This window comes from Triticum aestivum, chromosome 2B, assembly GCF_018294505.1.
Source record: "Triticum aestivum cultivar Chinese Spring chromosome 2B, IWGSC CS RefSeq v2.1, whole genome shotgun sequence".
Classification (NCBI taxonomy): Eukaryota; Viridiplantae; Streptophyta; class Magnoliopsida; order Poales; family Poaceae; genus Triticum; species Triticum aestivum.
In genome coordinates, this window is record NC_057798.1 from 384,390,067 (window position 1) to 384,409,225 (window position 19,159).

A 19,159-nucleotide genomic window follows, 5' to 3' on the forward strand; every position below is an offset into this window, starting at 1 on the left:
GAACAGTAGCCTGTGAAGGCAGTCGACGGTGGAGATGAACAGTATCCCGTGGAGTCCGTTTTGCGGTATGCCACACCCCTCCCGATGAACAAGATCCCTGTTTCGACCGTAGCACTCCAACACAAGTCCGTTTCCTCCATTTTGCGGTATGCCACACCCCTCCCGATCAACAGGACCCCGTTTCGACCATAGGAGGTCCAAGAGAAGTCCGTTCCTCCATTTTGCGGTACGCCAGACCTCTCTCGATGAACAGGATCCCGTTTCAACCGTGACCGGTTGAACACAAGGCCGTTTCCTGCGTTCTGCAGTACGCCAGGCCTTGTTTCGATCAGCTGTTCCATCCAAGCCGGTTGGCTCCCGATGAACACGAGGACCATGTAGTTTCTCCGTTCCAACCCAGCCATGTACACGAGCCCTGGCCGTACGTATGAGCGAGTAGGTGTTCGAGACCCTGCCCGTATGTACATATGTTGTCGTATTTTTGGTGTGTGGTTGTATGTGCGTGTACACGGTTTAGACGGGACAACCTGAAATACTACATGGGGGGCTCTACTATGACATGTGCCGCTACTTACTCAGCCACGGTTCATCGTTGCAGAGCGACCGATCGACCAGTATGTACGTAAACATTCCGACAAGATTGACAACGGTACGTAGGCTTCGACCGGGTGGGTCCTAGCTGTTAGGGAGGGTAAGAACGCACTTCCTTGCGTGCGAAGATATAGCTGCTAGGTCCCAGCTGTCTGGGGGGATATTTTTTTTGCCTGTAATAAGGATGCACTTCCTTGCATGCAAAGATGTAGCTTGTGGGTCCCAGCAGTGAGGGGGAGAAAACATTATTTTTCAGGGTAAAAAGGATGCAGTTGCATGCATGCGTCAATGGGCGTGGTGCGTCCCCACTGTTAGCCTCTCACGTACAGTCATCTTTCGATGACTCTCGTTTGTTGACCATGTTGACCACACCATGCCGAGCACACCAAGGCCAGTGGACGACAGCGAGGCCCCAGACTAGAACGACCCGGAGATGTGGAAGACTTGGTGGTGGAGTCGCAGATGGAGAGGAGTGGGAAACTTGACTGGTTCGGCTGCACGGCAGCACTACCGCCCACGGGAGACAGGAGCAAGAACAGAGGTTAAAGCAGGAGCACGGATGTTGGATTAACATCCAACGGTCCAGCTGCTAGAATCATTTGTTGATTAAGTTGACAAAGCCTTGCATACACGTCTGCATAGTAGGCCCACAAGTCAGCCACCCAATCTACCGGATCCCAGTTGTCATCAGGAGGAGTAGTTTTTTTCACATAACAAGGAGGCACTTCCTTCAATGCGTAGATACAGCCGGTGGGTCCCAGCTATCATCGGGAGGAATATTTTTTTCGCATAACAAGGAGGCACTTCCTTCTGTGTGAAGATACAGCTGGTGGGTCCCAGCTGTCAGGGGGAGAAAACATCTTAATAAGGAGGAACTTCCCTTGCGTGCAACCATGGACCTCGTGGGTCCCAGCCGTCAGGCTCTCCACGTACAATCCTCTTCCAATGACTCTCGTTTGTTGACCACGCCGCGCGCGAGCGCAGTGAGGCGGTGGACGAGGGCGAGGCCCCAGACTGGAACGACCCGGAGATGGGGAAGACGCTGCAGTGGAGTCACAGACGGAGAGGAGTGGGGAACTTGACTGGTTCGGGTGCGGGGTGGGCCTACACTCGATAGAGAATAACATGAGGTGCGGAGTTGAGGGATGGCCTGGCCGTCGGCGGGGTAGCGTTTCGCTGCGAGGCGCGCAAAACAACACCGTTGGATGCCGGAGGCTGGAGTAGGCGGTCTCAACAGCGCCGGGGGAAGAAGACGAGAGATTGAAGAAAAATGTCGGCCGTTGGATGTAAATCCAACACGTTGATTAGGCTTCCACCTACTGGCCCACATGTCAGCCAATACTTTTGTTTTTAGTCCATTTGGTGGGCTGGGTGAAACAATGATGTAGCATCTATGCAGCCCGTTTATATATATGGTAGAATTTAAAGCCCATTTGCATTTTTCTCGAAATCCGTAGACTTGTTGGGCTGGGTGAAAATATCATGTTGGGATGGATAGAGAAATGTTATAAAAACATAAACACATGATTGCACATCTATTACTGCATTGGTCAGTAAAATCATTGCAAGCTTATGTACGCAATCACTAGGAGTTAACTTGCCAAGTTATATATAAACAATTATTATTATTATCTTGTAAGAAATTTCAATTTACGAAATAAAATATCATTTTAATTTGATGAGTTAATAGGACGTGGGGTATTATTATTTTTTAGGCTAGACGTGGGATAGTTGAGTCGGTTCTAGGAAAAGTACTCGGAGAAAATTCAGTTTACATCGAAAAAGAAAGTGGGAGAAAATTCAGATATATGATTAATGAAAAAGAAAAACAAAGGAAGTGGTAAGGTCTATAAAATGGTTGGACGAATGACAGGTTTAACGGAACCTTATGTTGTTTCTATTATATATATATATATATATATATATATATGTAATAAAATAAGATATAAATATATATATACTATTATAGAAGGGAAAACATAGGTTCAGTTTTGCATTCTTATAGAAAAATAGAACTGAGCTGTGCATTGTCTTGAAAAAAACATAACTTGGGCTGCTGATGTTATAGACAAGCTAGGTTGGGAGGCCCAGAGGCCGCTTGATACCTGCTGGATCCAAAAAATGTTGAAACGTGTCGTGGGCTGCCCATGTTAAACAACAAAACCTAGGCCATGGACCTGGTGGGCCCGGGACTGTTAGCCTCTCGATGAACAGTTATCTCGTGATTCCTGTTGTTTTGCTGACCATGTTGGGAACGACAGACGGCGGCGCCGCAGCGAGAGCACCAAGGCGGAGTATGACGTTAAGACCTCGGACCAAACGAACCGAAGCGGGGGAAGACACAGGCGGAGGGGAGGACGAGGGTTGGCTTGTTTGGGTACAGGGTGGGCCAATGGAGCTGCCGCCGCCGGACAATGTGTGGGAGTAGAGGGATAGCCTGGCCAACACCATAGGCTATGATGGCCAACCGCTGTATAGGAAGAGGATGAAAGATTGAACAAAATAAAGAAATACAAATGGATAGATGGTTGGTGCCATATGTCTGTGTACGAGACCTATTGGGTCCACCTGAGAAGGGGAATATGTTGGGAGGAAGGAGATTCAAAGCACGGCAGGCGAGTGAACTAGTTTTTTCTTTAAAACGGACGAGTAAACTAGTTACATACATAAGCAAATAGCCAATAAAAAAAGGAAACATGTTAATGGGTTCTTAGAAGAAATATTTTGGACAAAACAGATAATTACGACACATAGGCTCATGCATGAAACACTCAGATGATAAAGGTGCTTATAAACACATAAAGTACAACATCTAGACCTTCCTGGCACGCTTGACCATGACGGTGCGGCTGTCTGTGTACTCATCGGTTATGGGAAGCAGACACGCCTCATGTCCAAGATCCACATGTACATGTCATAGCATGCGTATGCGTCCTTGGCTGTGTAGGATATGAAGGCTAGATTCAAAGGTACCACCCACGTGTTCAGGTCCTTGGTATCGTTGTCTTCTTTCATGTTGGCGTAGCAGGGGTCGATGATGGTCTCGACGAGGTCAACCACGGAGTCCTTCTCCTGCCCGTTGCCGATGATCTTGTATTGCTTCTGGATGTCAACAAGCTTCTTGCACCAGATGGCTGAATCCTCGCGTTCTTCCTTCTCTCCACCTTAGCGAAGGTGCAGTCAGTACTACCAATGAAACGTGCAAATGCTCCAGAACCTCTGATGGCCCTATAGCAGTGGTAGACGGGAACTTCGTCCCGCACACATACCTAGGCGACCGCGATCCGCTGGTCCCTGTCAGGAGATGAATGGATGGGCACAAGGTCTAGTCCTGCGACCTTGTGCTTTCTCGTCCTGTAGGTACTACTTGAACTCGGCGAGGCAGAGCTTCACCGAGTCCGGATCATTGTTGTACATCACATTCAACTTGGTGCAGCCATGGGACTTAACGGTGAACTCAAAGGTGAACTCCTTGCTGAAGTCCATATCCAGCAAGCTGACCCCTCGGATCGCCGTTGGACTCTCTTCAAGTGAATGAGTGGATAGGCGGCGGCAGCAGTTCGTTTTTCAGCTGTTGGGGAACTGGATTCAATGGTGAACTGAGTGTGTATATGCGACAACAGTTACTACCCCTCCCTCGCCCGCTATACGCCCGGCATAACATGCACCCTCAGCGCATTCAAACGCCTCCATTATGAAACCTATTCCGGCCACATGTCGGTTCACGAGCGGGTCTATATTGGTACTGTAATAACAAGTGTTAGTGGTCACTTTACTTAAATTTAATTAGCTTTAATAGAAACTTATTCTTAAAACAAGCAATGCATTTGCTCGTTCTATCAGTGCCACAGGATCGACATGCACAACAATTAGAATTATTATTCTCAAGACGCACACGATCAGCACATTTGTCGCACTTTCACATAGATAATACTACCAAGTTTGAATTGTTTTCTATGGTTGCTGTCCTCTGCATCATCATGTCATGTTTCCTGGATTGCAAGATTCAGAACCAACAAATAAGATTCAAATAATAAGTACATCAAAGATGCCTACACATCTCATTGATTCCCAGCTTGCAAGATTCAGAGCCAACAAATAAGGTTCAAACAATAAGTATAGCAAAGATGCCTCTCATTGATTACCAGCTTGCAAGAATCAGAACAAACCCATTAGAGCCTTCTGATAAACTGAATATCGGGATTAAATCCATCTTGGCTAGCCGTGTCATACAACCCAAGAACTTGGCGAATGCTCTTGACCATCACAACATCTGTAATTGAGTATTCCTATTTGCACAGATAAGAAAGAGCATGATTACTATAATAGTGGCACTAGTTGAAGCAAACTTTATTTCAAAATGAGAAAAGATTGTGATAGCATAGCTTTATTTAAAAAATAGAACATTAGCACCGTATGACAAAGCACAATCATGTTGATAAAGGAAAGTACTGGCCAGTGTGAGGGGCCCTATGCCGCCACGACTCGATGTGGTGAACCTGCAAATCCACTCGGATGAGGCCAGCCTGGAGTTCCATGATTCAATTCATGCGCCTTTTTTTGCAGTTCACCTAAAATGAAGCAAAGATTGCATCATTCAGCTACCAAGAAGTACTTGCTCTCGTGAGCTGGCATGTTCTTCTTTAGTAGTTGCACTAAAATTCAACAACATTAAGGTTGGATGTCCTGCTCATGTAAGGTGCAATTATAATTTCCTTATCCTTTTGTGCAGTTCCACTAAAATAAAGTGCCATTGTGGTGACAGTGACGGCTCATCTTGCAAAAGCTAATAAATTGTTGCACGAGATTACCAGCAGAATTTGATGGAGATTATGGAAACTCCAATCACCATTTTGTGCAGTTCCACCAACATTGAGAGATGTTGCCCATGTGACATTTTAGTTGAATTGCACAAGACACTCATTCCAAAAACAGTGTTTTGCGTCGTTCACCAAAAGGTCACATTAGCAACAAGGTGAAATGGATATCCCTATCTGCACAAAAAGATAGAAAGTAAACAATTGCTGGTCAATAAGAATATATGAAACATACACGGAATGAAAAGAAGCATCTTATTGTTCATGGGAATTACGCAAGGACGGTAGAAATTTTAAAACATCAGCGATGCTTCATGTTATCGGAAGCATTACAATCAACTATGACATTCGTCAAATATGGGATTACTTTAATGGTGGCATTGCTTGTTTACCAGATACAGTAAAATCAAGAGCAGCTAAACAGTTGGTTTAAGGGCATGGGACCATGGGGACACCAGGTCACTTAGTAGCGTAAAGAAGCAACTTGCTTATCATACTGGGGAAAACAGCAGGAGTACCATTTGTAACACAGTTTAATTGCATCATATCACTAGAGGCATTAGATTAACAATAACACTGGTTAGACATGTCCTTAAGGTAATAGTGTGATCGCTTCATTTTACATGCGCCCTTACATTAACAACAGCAAAATGTTGGTATAAGGACATGCGATAGTGGACGCATCAGCACAATGTACCTACAAGGAGGCATAAAGTAGTGATGCCGCATTTGCTCATGCTCTATGAGGGCAGCAAATCTAATCCTGGAGACCTTTTACTATGTGAGGGCAGCAAATCTAATCCTAGAGACCTTTTACTATGTGAGGGCAGCAAATCTTATCCTGGAGACCTTTTACTATGTGAGGGCAGCAAATCTAATCCTGGACATACTCTGTTGACTTATCCACCAGCCGCCACTTTCTATCCTTTTTCCGACCAATAATAGATCTGTTCCTTATCCAGTTTGTACTAAGTTTTCCCATTATTTCCCTTTTCAACCAAGAGACCGGTTGGGTATCCGGTCTCTACTACTTTCCCCCTGTTATTTCCTCTTTGAATCAAGTCCCAGATTCATGCTACGACTCCCCCCCTCCTTCATTGTTTGAACCAAGTCCTAGATTCGAATGCATGAAGTAGCTTTACCTCTAATAATACTAAAAATTTAGGTGGATTTGGAAGAGCTGATGGAAGTAGAAAAAGATGCACATGCAGACACGTGGGGGGCTGGGGCAGTAGAGCAAGGCCGCATTCGAAGAACTTGTACCTGAGGGTCGTCGGGATGTCGGCGGCGGCAGGTCTGATCTGTGCACAATACGGCTGGGAGGAAGAAGGGTTGGAGGACCTCCCGACACGGCGTTGTGTCAGAGAGAACAACATGGGCAGAGGATCAGGCCCTGCAGGCAGCTGTTGGTTTCCTCCCTCGTCGGCGATGACCGCGTGAATGATGCACCTTTTAGTCCTGTACATACGCCGGCCGAAGGGATCCGGCCGGATCTGTGACCAGTGGTGAGCAGAGAGAAAATGTCGCTACCATTATCTTGTTTAGATCTAGAGAGGATGAGAGAATGAAGAGAGCAACCCTAGTAAAGCAAGCGCTCAGGCCCCTGCGTACATATATAGTGGAGTGATTATCTTTTTCTCTCCACAACAAGCGTTTGAATTTGTGTACGTGGCATTAAAGAAAAGAAACTCTCTATTTAAGGTGACTAACTGTACGACTCCTACTTACTACTAGTAGTAGTATTGTTCACTTGTGCTCCCGGCCCTCCATTCATTGAATAGCCCCATGGATGAATAAACATACATTACTAGTATTTATATAGAACAAACAAGCTCGAACTATTTTCGTGTAGTTAAAAGTTGAGGGTGGGGCTTTTCCCGGGTAGTACGCGCGATAGCTTTCACGTAGGCGGTTTGACAGAAAGGTGAGGAGGGTAAGGGAGTAGCGGATTCAACTTACTTACTGCTGGAAAGGTCGGGCTATGTGATTTGATGGCGCGTTACTGCTGGAAAGACTTGTGATATGACTACTCACTATAGTCATGAATTACTGGCGGTAAGACCGGGGTGATGCCCCCCTTCTGTTCCGCACTCTAATCTGGGGCATGACACATCGACCCGGATGCTGGCTCTCCCACATGTCGGCAAAGTACATAGTAAGAAGGAGCAAAGAATCATGCGGTATATACTAGTACTACTACTCACGTTGGAGGAGTGTGAACCACGGCAGCCCAGTGAACCAGCAGTGTGAACCACGGCAGCCCAGTGAACCACCAGTAGAAAACAACATGGTGTTATGGCCATAAAAAACAATGTGCTAGAGTCCAGACTATAGTATGTACAGTACTACTCCTCTTTGTTTGGATCCCTGAGTTAGAGCTAGTTTGGGTTTAAATAGCCTCAAATTATTCAAACATGAGGGGTTAGTTTGAGCTAGTTTGCTCTAACCGAGCTAAAAATACTAGCCCGGTGGAGAGGTTCTAATTGGGTTAGTTCTCCTCGGGCCCACTAAAAGAGAACAAAAAAAAATCTCCCCTGCCCGCACCAGATCGCTCCCTCTGCCCGCCCCCTCCCATCGCACGAATCCTCTCTGTTCCCCATCAGGCCACCCGCCCAAGCGCTGCTCCACCGCTCGCCCTCTCTCTCCTCCGGCCTCCGCCACCCTCTTCCGGCCGCCCTCTCCCTCCGGCCTTCGAAGCTCGCCCCGCTCCCCCTTCACCGGTTGTTTTTCTCCCTCTATCATGCGCGGCGGCGGCGCATCTACCAGGGATGTCGCGAGAGGGATGAGGGAGTTCTGGATTAGGGGGTCCTCGGATAGCCGGACTATATGCTTATGCCGGGCTATTGGACTATGAAGATACAAGATTGAAGACTTCGTACCGTGTTCGGGTGGGACTCTCCTTTGCATGGAAGGCAAGCTTGGCAAATCGGATATGTAGATTCCCTTATCTATAACCGACTCTGTGTAACCCTAGCCCCCTCCGGTGTCTATATAAACCGGAGGGTTTAGTCTGTAGGACAACAACAATCATAATCATAGGCTAGCTTCTAGGGTTTAGCCTCTGTGATCTCATGGTAGATCAACTCTTGTAATACTCATATCATCAAGATCAATCAAGCAGGATGTAGGGTATTACCTCCATAGAGAGGGCACGAAAGTGGGTAAACATTGTGTCCCCCGCCTCCTGTTACCATTAGCCTTAGACGCACAGTTCGGGACCCCCTACCCGAGATCCGCCGGTTTTGACACCGACATTGGTTCTTTCATTGAGAGTTCCACTATGACGTCAAAAAAAGGTTTGTTGGCTTGCCTTGTTATCAAGGACAACATCGCCTCTGGGGGAGCCCTGGCTTTAGGCCAAACCCTCTGACTAGGCGGCTTCGTCATGACCGCCCGTTCGGCCGCCATGCCAACGATGACTTCTCGGGTCATCGAAAACAGCCTCCACGTCAGATCGGAATACGCCGAGCGGATGTATCCAATGGAACTTTTGTCCTTGAACGAGCTCTTGGATCGCATAGCCGCCTTGGGAGTCGCTACAGACTATGATCGGATTGGGCGTAAACCCGATTAAAGAGAGATTAACTCCCGCCGGTCACCCATCAAATAGCGGTGGTGGAGGAGCAATGTAGTGATTCTTCCTCTATTTTGAGGACGAACTATGTCCGGATTCCCGAGCTCTCCGAGCCGTATACCCGCTCACAGGAGGACATGACCTGAACTCTGAACTTAGAATCGGACAGCGGGCCAGAAAAATTGGGCAACACCCCGGATCCTGAACTACCAAGTTCGGAAGTTCCTCTACCTATGGGTCTCGGATCAGGTCAGGGTTCAGACATAAATCCACCTAACCACCCAGATACAAGCAATCTTTCCCACATTAGAAAACAATCCCAAGAGACAGTACATCACTTTTGGGCCAGATTCCTCCTTGTAATGAGAAAGGTTAAGGATTGTCGCGAGGAAGACGCAATCTCATTCTTTTGAAAAAATTGTACGGACAAGGGAATCCTTAACGCCATAAGTTGCCGTGACATATTACGCTTCGCTGAATTGGCGGCCATAGTATAGAAGTACTGTGCGATGGAAAGCGCTTGGAAAACCTAGGCAAAATTCTGGGATCCTCCAGCTCTCAATAAACCCCTCGTCCGAACCAAAAGGGTGCACTCTCGCAAGTCACCCGATCCAATCACAAAGAAATCAAAGACCACTACAAGGCGTGGAACCGTATTGGAGGGATGGCTCAATAGGCCATGCAAAGTTCACACCACAGCGGATACCGTACCAACGCACAGCCTTAGAGCATGTTGGATACTTCGGCAGGTGGCCAAGAGCGGCGAGGATCTCCTCATTAACAATACCTTAGAGCATTATCCCATAGAAATCAACAATACAGTGTTGGCAGTCTTCGAGACTTTTGCCTCGAATAACAGGCGCAAGAGAGCACTCCGCGGCCTTGTCGAAGTTAGCCACGTTGCAACAATAAATCCCTGGAACGACACGGCTATAACCTTTAATGCTAGTGACGAACCTCAATTCCGAACAGTCCAACCACCAGCCACTTTGGTCCTTAGTCCAATCGTGGATGGCTTTCGGCTTACTAAAGTGCTCATGGACGGCGGCAGCGGATTAAACCTCATCTACGAGGAAACTCTCAACAAAATGGAAATAGACAAGAACCGCATCGAGCAAAGCAGCACGACCTTCCTAGGAATTATCCCTAGTCGGGAGGCATGATGTGCGGGAAAAATCACACTCGATGTGGTATTCAGCACGTCGGAAAATTACAGGTCCGAAGAGATAACATTCCAAGTGGCCCCGTTCAGTAGTGGATACCATGCCCTTTTAGGGCGGGACGCATTCGCGAGCTTCCAAGCCATACCCCATTATGGGTACATGAAGCTCAAGATGCATGGGCCCAACGGAATCATCACTCTAGCCAGTGATCCGGACATAGCACTTCGCGCAGAAATTAAAACTGCCGCCCTAGCCCTTGAGGCATTATTCGAAGCCCTCGCGGCCGAAGAACTAATTGCATTATGCACCAAAGTGGATAGGGATGACGTGATACTCGATAAGCGATCCAAGTCCACCTCTTTCAAACCTGCGGACAAAATCGTCAAAATCCAAGTCCACCCAACGGACTCTACAAAAACAGCAGCCATCGGGGCACAGTTGAACCCCACAATCTATGTCGCACTACGGGCGTTCTTACGCGAGAATTGGGACATCTTCGCCTGGCACCCTTCAGATATGCCAGGGATCCCACACAGGCTGGCCGAGCATAGACTCAACATATTGAAGGGATACAAGCCGGTCAAGCAGACACTATGGCACTTTTCAGAGCCTAAACGACAAGCTATGGGAGAAGAGCTAGCCAAGTTACTCGAAGCCGGATTCATCAGAGAAATAAAACACCTGGACTGGCGAGCAAACCTGGTGATGGTACCAAAGAAGGATAAATCCTGGCGCATATGTGTCAATTTCAAGGACCTCAATAAGGCTTTCCCCAAGGACCCCTTCCCCCTCCCTCACATCCATCAAATCATCGACGCTACCGCAGGACACGACTCATTGTGCTGCCTCGATGCATACTCCAGATACCATCAAATCAAGATGGCGGAGTCTGATTGAGGGAGTCCTGGATTAGGGGGTGTCCGGATGGCCGGACTATGACCTTTGCCCGGACTCCCGGACTATGAAGATACAAGATTGAAGACTTTGTCCCGTGTCCGGATAGGACTTTCCTTGCCATGGAAGGCAAGCTTGGCGATATGATATGAAGATCTCCTCCCATTGTAACCGACTCTATGTAAGCCTAGCCCTCTCCGGTGTCTATATAAACCGGAGAGTTTTAGTCCGTAGGACGAACAACAATCATACCATAGGCTAGCTTCTAGGGTTTAGCCTCTCTGATCTCGTGGTAGATCCACTCTTGTACTACCCATATCATCAATATTAATCAAGTAGGAGTAGGGTTCTACCTCCATCGAGAGGGACCAAACCTGGGTAAAAACATCGTGTCCCTTGTCTCCTGTTACCATCCGCCTAGACGCACAGTTCGGGACCCCCTACCCGAGATCCGCCGGTTTGGACACCGACATTGGTGCTTTCATTGAGAGTTCCTCTGTGTCATCACCCTTAGGCCCGATGGCTTCTTCGATCATCAACCACGACACGGTCCAGGGTGAGACTTTTCTCCCTGGACAGATCTTCGTATTCGGCGGCTTCGCACTGCGGGCCAATTCGCTTGGCCGTCTGGAGCAGATCGAAAGCTACGCCCCTGGCCATCAGGTCAGGTTTGGAAGCTTAAACTACACGGCCGACATCCGCGGGGACTTGATCTTCGACGGATTCGAGCCACGGCCGAGCGCGCCGCACTGTCACGATGGGCATGATCTAGCTCTGCCGTCGGACAGCACCCAGAGCGCCGCTCAGATGTCCGCTCCGACCATTAGTTCGGAGTCGACTGCGCCAGTTGGGGACGGACGGTTGACGCCGCCCCAGGAGCCGCAATCTCTACGGCGATAGAGCCGAACACCGGTTTAGTCCTTTGCGAGGCCAGTGACTCCAAGGTGCCGGACTCCTGCCCGGACTCCAAACCTTCCGCACCCCTTCCGATCGAACCCGATTGGGCTACGATCATGGAGTTCACCGCCGCGGACGTCTTTCAGCACTTGCCCTTTTGTGATATCCTGAATTCACTAAAGTCTCTCTCTTTGTCAGGAGAGCCCTAGCCGGACTATGGTCAGCACGGTTGGGATGCGGACGACGAAGAAATTCGAAACCCACCACCACCCACTTTGTAGCCACTGTTGACGATCTAACCGACATGCTCGACTTTGACTCCAAAGACATCGACGGCATGGACGCTGATGAAGGAGACGACCAAGAACCAGCACCTATAGGGCACTGGAAAGCCACCCCGTCACACGATGTATACATGGTGGACACACCTAAAAGAAGCAACGACGAGGATCAAAAGGGCGCAACCAGGGATCGCTCCCTCGAAAAACAATCTAAGTGGCGGCGTAAGTGCCACGCCAAGCCCCACCTCGATAGAGACCCAGCCATAGAGCAGGGCGAATCAACGGAAGACGAACATGCCATCGAGCAACCATCCAAACAAGGCGGACAAACCAAACAATCCGTCCCCGGGAAAGATAATAGTCTGGACGACCTAACGCCGGACAAGTCGCTGGAACACCAGAACCTCCACCAAAGGCTCATTGCCACTGCACGTAGCCTGAAAAAGCAGAAGCGGAAGCTCAAAACAGCGGAAGATGCACTCAGAATCAGATGGGGCAAAGTACTCAATACCGCACACAAGTACGGCAACAGTCATCACACAAAGAGCTATCCGAAGCGGAAATTACTACCGGAATTTGATGAAGAGGCCTTAGAGCCCCCATAGTCAAAAAACAAGGAAGCCACCAGGTCGGATAGATGACCCCACGATCGATCTCAAGCAACAAAGGGCGCCGCACTCAATACAACATGCGATCCGCCCAAGGATTCGCATCAAAAAACCGGTCCAACCAGATCCATCTATGGGCCATGAAAGCAAGCTCCAGTGAGCAATGCAACGCAAAAAATATCCGAACATCGCGGCACACCTACATACAGGGGCACCACACATCCCTATGTTTTACCGATGAGGTACTGGATCATGAATTTCCAGCGGGATTCAAGCCCGTAAACATAGAATCATACGACGGAACAACAGACCCGGGAGTCTAGATCGAGGATTATATCCTCCACATACACATGGCCAGAGGAGATGACCTTCACGCCATAAAATACTTACCCCTTAAGCTCAAAGGGCCAGCCCGGCATTGGCTTAAAAGCCTTCCCGAAAACACCATGGGAAGTTGGGAAGCGCTCGAGGATGCTTTCTGGGCAAATTTTCAAGGGACCTATGTTCGACCTCCGGATGCAGGTGATCTGAGTCATATAACTCAGCAACCCGGAGAGTTAGCCCGGAAACTCTGGAACAGATTTCTTACTAAAAAGATTCAGATAGTCAACTGTCCGGACACCGAGGCCCTAGCAGCTTTCAAACATAGCGTCCGAGACGAATGGCTCGCCAGACACCTCGGCCAAGAAAAGCCAAGAATAATGGCCGCACTAACAAGCCTCATGACCCGCTTTTGCGCAGGAGAGGATAGTTGGTTGGCAAGAAGCAGCACCAGCGACCCGAGTACATCCGAACTCAGAGATGGAAACGGGAAACCGCGCCGTAACAAAGAACAACGCCGGATCAAGGATAACGGCCCGATGAGCACGGCAGTCAATGCCGGACTCAAAAGATCTCGGCAAAATCAGAAAAAGCCGCCCCCCAAAGATGACAGGGACGAGCTATCTAACTTCAACAAAATCCTGGACAAAATATGTCAAATCCACAGTACTCCCGGGAGACCTGCAAACCACACCCACACAGATTGTTGGGTCTTCAAGCAGTCCGGCAAACTCAACGCCGAACACAAGGGGCTCGACACACCAAGCGAGGATGACGACGCACCCCACAAGCAGATATCCGGAGAACAAAAGAAGTTCCCACAAGAAGTCAAAACAGTAAATTCACTTCAGATGACAAAAGGGAAGAACAGAACAGATAGCCCACCCCAGAGGAGCACCGCCACTGGTTGTTACAACCAATCACCTTCGATCATCAGGATTACTCCAGAGGGGCCTGGAACGCAGGCTGGACTGCCTTGGTCTTGGATCCGATTATTGATGGACTCCAATTTACACAAGTCCTTATGGACGGCGGCAGTGACCTAAACCTATTATATCAGGACACAATCCGCAAACTGGGGGTAAACCCAGCAATAATTCGCCATGGCAACACTTCCTTTCAAGGAGTCACGCCGGGCCCAGATACCCAGAGTATGGGTTCCCTTTCGTTAGAAGTCACGTTCGGCTCACCCGACAACTTCCGAAGCGAAAAGCTAACCTTACACATCGCCCCATTCAGAAGTCGCTATCAAGCACTACTAGGACGTGAAGCTCTTGCCCGCTTTAACGCAATACCGCATTATGCATCCCTTACACTCAAAATGCCCGGTCCACGAGGCATCATCTCATTAAAGGGAAATATCAATTGATCCCCAAAGTACGGGTAATGGTGCAGCAGCCTGGACAGCCGCACACTACTCCAGCCCTACTATCCCGGACACGGCTCGACGAGTCCGGCATAAACATACAAAGGCTTAATAGCCGCATAACCCTATACAAGGGGCTCCGCGTGTTTACGCCAGGAGACAATACGGCTCAATTTTGCTCATGTCTCTGCACTATATTTTGTTTATTTTAATATAGATTTCTCGCACGATTATTTTTTACTAAGTTCCTCTCTTTCGCAGACGAACACCATGCTACGCCCATCCAGGATACGGCACACTGGAGACACAGGCGCAGACATGCAGTAGGGACCCGTTTTAAGGATTCTTTTCAGATTAAGACCCTGCGTAAACCTTTTTTACTGTCTCTTGTTGACAACATCCCCCGGTTTTCGTAATAACCGAGGAGGAGGCTGGAATATTGGCATGTGGCCACGCCAGAATTTTGCGCGTACCTGGACACCAGGGGCTTTTTTACCAAGGGCTTTGGTTCGGCCCGTCTTCATAAAGACCGAATACCTTAGGGAGTGTTCGGCGTCGCGAGTTTGGCCTTATATGCATCAGCTCCGAATCATGTCTTTGGTCAAATGTTGGGTTTGCCCGACTCCTGTGTTTTGCTGCCTTACGTTCCGCTATATCGGCTAACGCGGCACCAGGAGAACTACTACGATTGTGCCCCGGTTCGTCCAGGCGAGCACCTCAGTAGAGAAAGCCGAAAACTGACTGTCATGATATAGCGAGAGACTGGTCAACCACTCGATGACTCTCGGAATCTTTAGGATTCCTCCGCATTAACGAAGGGCCGCTTCCCGGTCAGGCACACACGCGCCCCGAATTCGGGCCGAGCGCGGTGCCTCTAGGGCTATTAAGTAGCCCCACTGTCAAACTCCTATGGCTAAGTGAAAGTGATAAAGCATTATAGTCCGGTTGCCTAGTTCGCTGCGCTATCACCTCCTTTGTAGGACCAAGACGTTGGATTAAGTGTGAAAAGGCGCCTTTTTGCGAACACCCCCGCATTATATGCGTGGGGGCTGAAGCCAACGACTGCCATCTTTCAGGTTATATACACATATACATTAACGGCCGCACAGGAGGTATAATAATTCTTGCAAGCACAAGTATAAAAAGCTTTTATATTCTATCAAAATATTCGTTTTACAATAGCACACGCTATTCGAACACAACATCCTTTGAGCACTACGCCTCTATTAAACGAGCGCCCGGAAGAACTTCCTCAAGGTAGTGCTTGGCAGGTACTCGGCTTTCGTCTAAATCCCGGGATGCAACAACACTGGCCTTCATATCCGCCCAGTATGTTTTGACACGGGCAAGAGCCATTTGTGCACCCTCTATGCACGCCGACCTCTTCATCGCATCAACATGCGGCACCGAACCAAGGAACTCCTGCACCAAGCTAAAATAACTCTTCAGCTCTGGCTCTTCCGGCCACAAACGACTCGCAACATACCTCATGGTGAGTCCGGATAACCTGTTCAGCTCCGCCCAGGCGGCCAAACAATCGGATACCGAAAGTGGGCGCTCTGGATTGTGGAACTGCGACCAAAAAAGTTCTTCCAATTCATGGTCACCTCGACCTCGAAGTGTTCGGTTGCGTCTGCTGCACTCGCTGCCAAATCCAGATAAGTGTTTTCCGCACTCCACTGCCGGTCTAATGGAGCGTACTTAGGATCCCCGAACTTCATCCGCAGCATATAGGGCCGTCCACCCGTGATATCTCCGGCCTGACGTAGCTCCTCCTTCATAGCTCTCATTGTAGTGCGAGTATCCTTGGCCTCGGCAGTGATCTTCTCAAGGTCCTTCTGAGCCGCCATATCTTCTTGTTAAAGAAATCTACAGCGGTCGGCAGCATCCTTCAATTTTATAGCCATCTCGGCTATTACTTTCTTGCTCTGGCAGTGAGCAGCATGTTCGGCTTTTAGCTCTTCAGCCGCCTTAACGGCAGCCGCATCACTTTTTCTTGCTTGCTCCTTGGCTCGGGCAAGTTCCGCCCGAAGGTTCTCCACGGCAGCAGCACCACCTACATTAAGCACATATCTTATAAGACACGAGCATCGAACTCCTCTTATCAGATGTCTTTGGAGCATACCTTGTGCCTCGTCTAGCCGCTTATTTACAAGCGCGATGTCGGCATCTGCCACATCAAGTTGCCGCTTTAGCTCGGCAGATTCATTAGTTCGGCTAGCCACCGAACGCCTCGCCACCTTCATGAAAAGGTGACATATTATAACTGGGGTTATGATCCTCTGTGCGCCCTCACTTTTGACGACACACAGAGTCTCAGGGGCTACTATTTATACAGGGTGCATTTTATATATGCGGCTCTACCAAAAGGTACACCTTTTCACGTACCTCAAAGCCTGTCAGTAAACTTCTGGCGGCCTCGTATAATCCGCTTACCGCGGATGAAATCCTTCCTATCACCGTGTTCATCAACATATGGTGTTCTTCTAAGATGGACGCTCGCCCGAGCAGATCCCTCAGCCCCTCCGACCGCGCACCAGAGGGTGCCGGACTAGCCTGAAGACCTTTTTTAGGGTCCGGACTTGGAAAAACCCTTTGGGACGACACCTCGGGGTCGCCTTCCTCGTAAGACGATGCAGCTAGGGGAGGCGTTTCGCTCTCCATCATCTCTGGACAAAGATCCCCTGAAGATGAGCTCTGCTGAGAAGGGTTGAGATCCGAACTGCAAGGTAATATTTTGGTTATCTTCCTTAGAAATAAAACAGGGATGTCACTCATTTTGGAACCATTCTCTTTATTTATGGCTCGGAGGAAAGCTGATCCCCTTGAGGGCGCAAAGCGGCCGGGGCATTCTCCGGCGTCGGATCCTTTGGCGAAGATTTCTTCCCCCGTTTTGAGGCCATCCCCTCCGGGTCTTCAGAGGCACTTTTCTTTCCCAGGTTGGGGGAATTCTCGATTCCTCCCTTCCTGACAGCCTCCTTCGCAGAGGCGGTAGCTCCTTGGTTCCCCTCTTTGCCCTCTGCCGAAGGCACAATCTCCAGCATCCTGGTTAACACGGGATCCGGCACGGTCTCAGGTAGGGGGGCTGGACACCTGATAAGCTTTGCCTTCGCTATCCACTCATGTTCAAACGATAGCTCTGTTAAAGGGCAATTTTATGATGAAAATATGGATGGCGTATCCAAATACGGGGCTACTTACTTGAGCATCCAGGCGATTGCAGCTCAGACCTGCGTCCTCGGACAAGTCCGGACACCTTGCTTATGTTTCGAAGAACAATTTGTACATCTCCACGGGCGTCGTGCCCATAAAGTGTTGAAGGACTCGTGGTCCCTCCGGATTAAATTCCCACAGGCAAAGAGGACGACGTTTGCAGGGCAGCATGCGGCGAATCAGCATAACTTGCGCCACTACGGTCAAGTTAATATCTCTTTCTAGGAGATCTCGAATGCGTTCCTGCAGCAAGGGCACGTCTTGAGACGGCCCCCAGATAAGCCCTTCATTGACCCATGACGCTAGCCGTGGTGGGGGACCCCGAGCGAAAAGCAGGTGGCACCACCCATGTGGTGCCCCTGGGGGCTGTGATGTAAAACCAGTCCCGTTGCCATAAGCTGAACTCCTCTTGAAAAGAGCCCTCGGGCCATGGAGCGTCGGCCATCTTGCTTATGATAGCTCCTCCGCACTCAGCGTGCTGCCCCTCGATCATCTTCGGTTCCACCTTGAAGGTTCTAAGCCACAATCCGAAGTGAGGAGTAATATGGAGGAAGGCCTCACACACGACAACGAACGATGAGATTTGGAGGATGGACTCCGGAGCTAAGTCGTGGAATTCCATCCCATAATAAAACATCAGCCCCCTCACGAAGGGATCAATCGGGAAGCCTAGCCCCCGAAGGAAGTGAGATGTGAACAGCACGCTCTCACCGGGCTGGGGAGTGGGAATGGCCTGCCCTTGAGCAGGCAGCCTATGCGAGATTTCGCCGGTTAGATACCTGGCATCTCTCAGCTTTCGCACGTCTTCTTCTGTAACGGAGGAAGGCATCCACCGGCCTTGAAGGTCGGAGCCGATCATCGTCGAGGGTCCGAAGCGCCTAAAACTAGGGCCTTGGGTGTTGGAACTCGAGGCGAGGGGCGGATTCGATTGGATTGAAAAGAAAGGAGTCGAGCCTTGGTCTCTTTATAAAGGGGTTGAATACCAAGAGCCCTCCCCGTAACCATATGGGACTCGCTTTCAATTAGGGAGTCATACCAAAGGCACGGTTGGGTTACCCACGCCCGTATTGATGAGAATCCCAGAATAAGGGACACGATCTTTGCTTTGATAAGATGTGCCAAGGAAACTGCCTCGCTAAACGTGCTGAGGTGGAACAGTAAAATGATTCGAATAAAGGCTTGGCTGTGGCGTGATGTCACACTGCGGAATACGTCAGCAGATTAGATTTGTGCAGATATTATTCTCTCTACGGTGGTAAGTGGAACTTATTTTGCAGAGCCGGACACTATCCTTGTGTTCAACATCTTCTATGAAGTATTCAGAGGAGGAACCCTCCTTGCAATGTCGAAGACAATTTGCGCGCCGGACTCGTTGTCATTGAAGCCTGGTTCAGGGGCTACTGAGGGAGTCCTGGATTAGGGGTTGTCCGGATG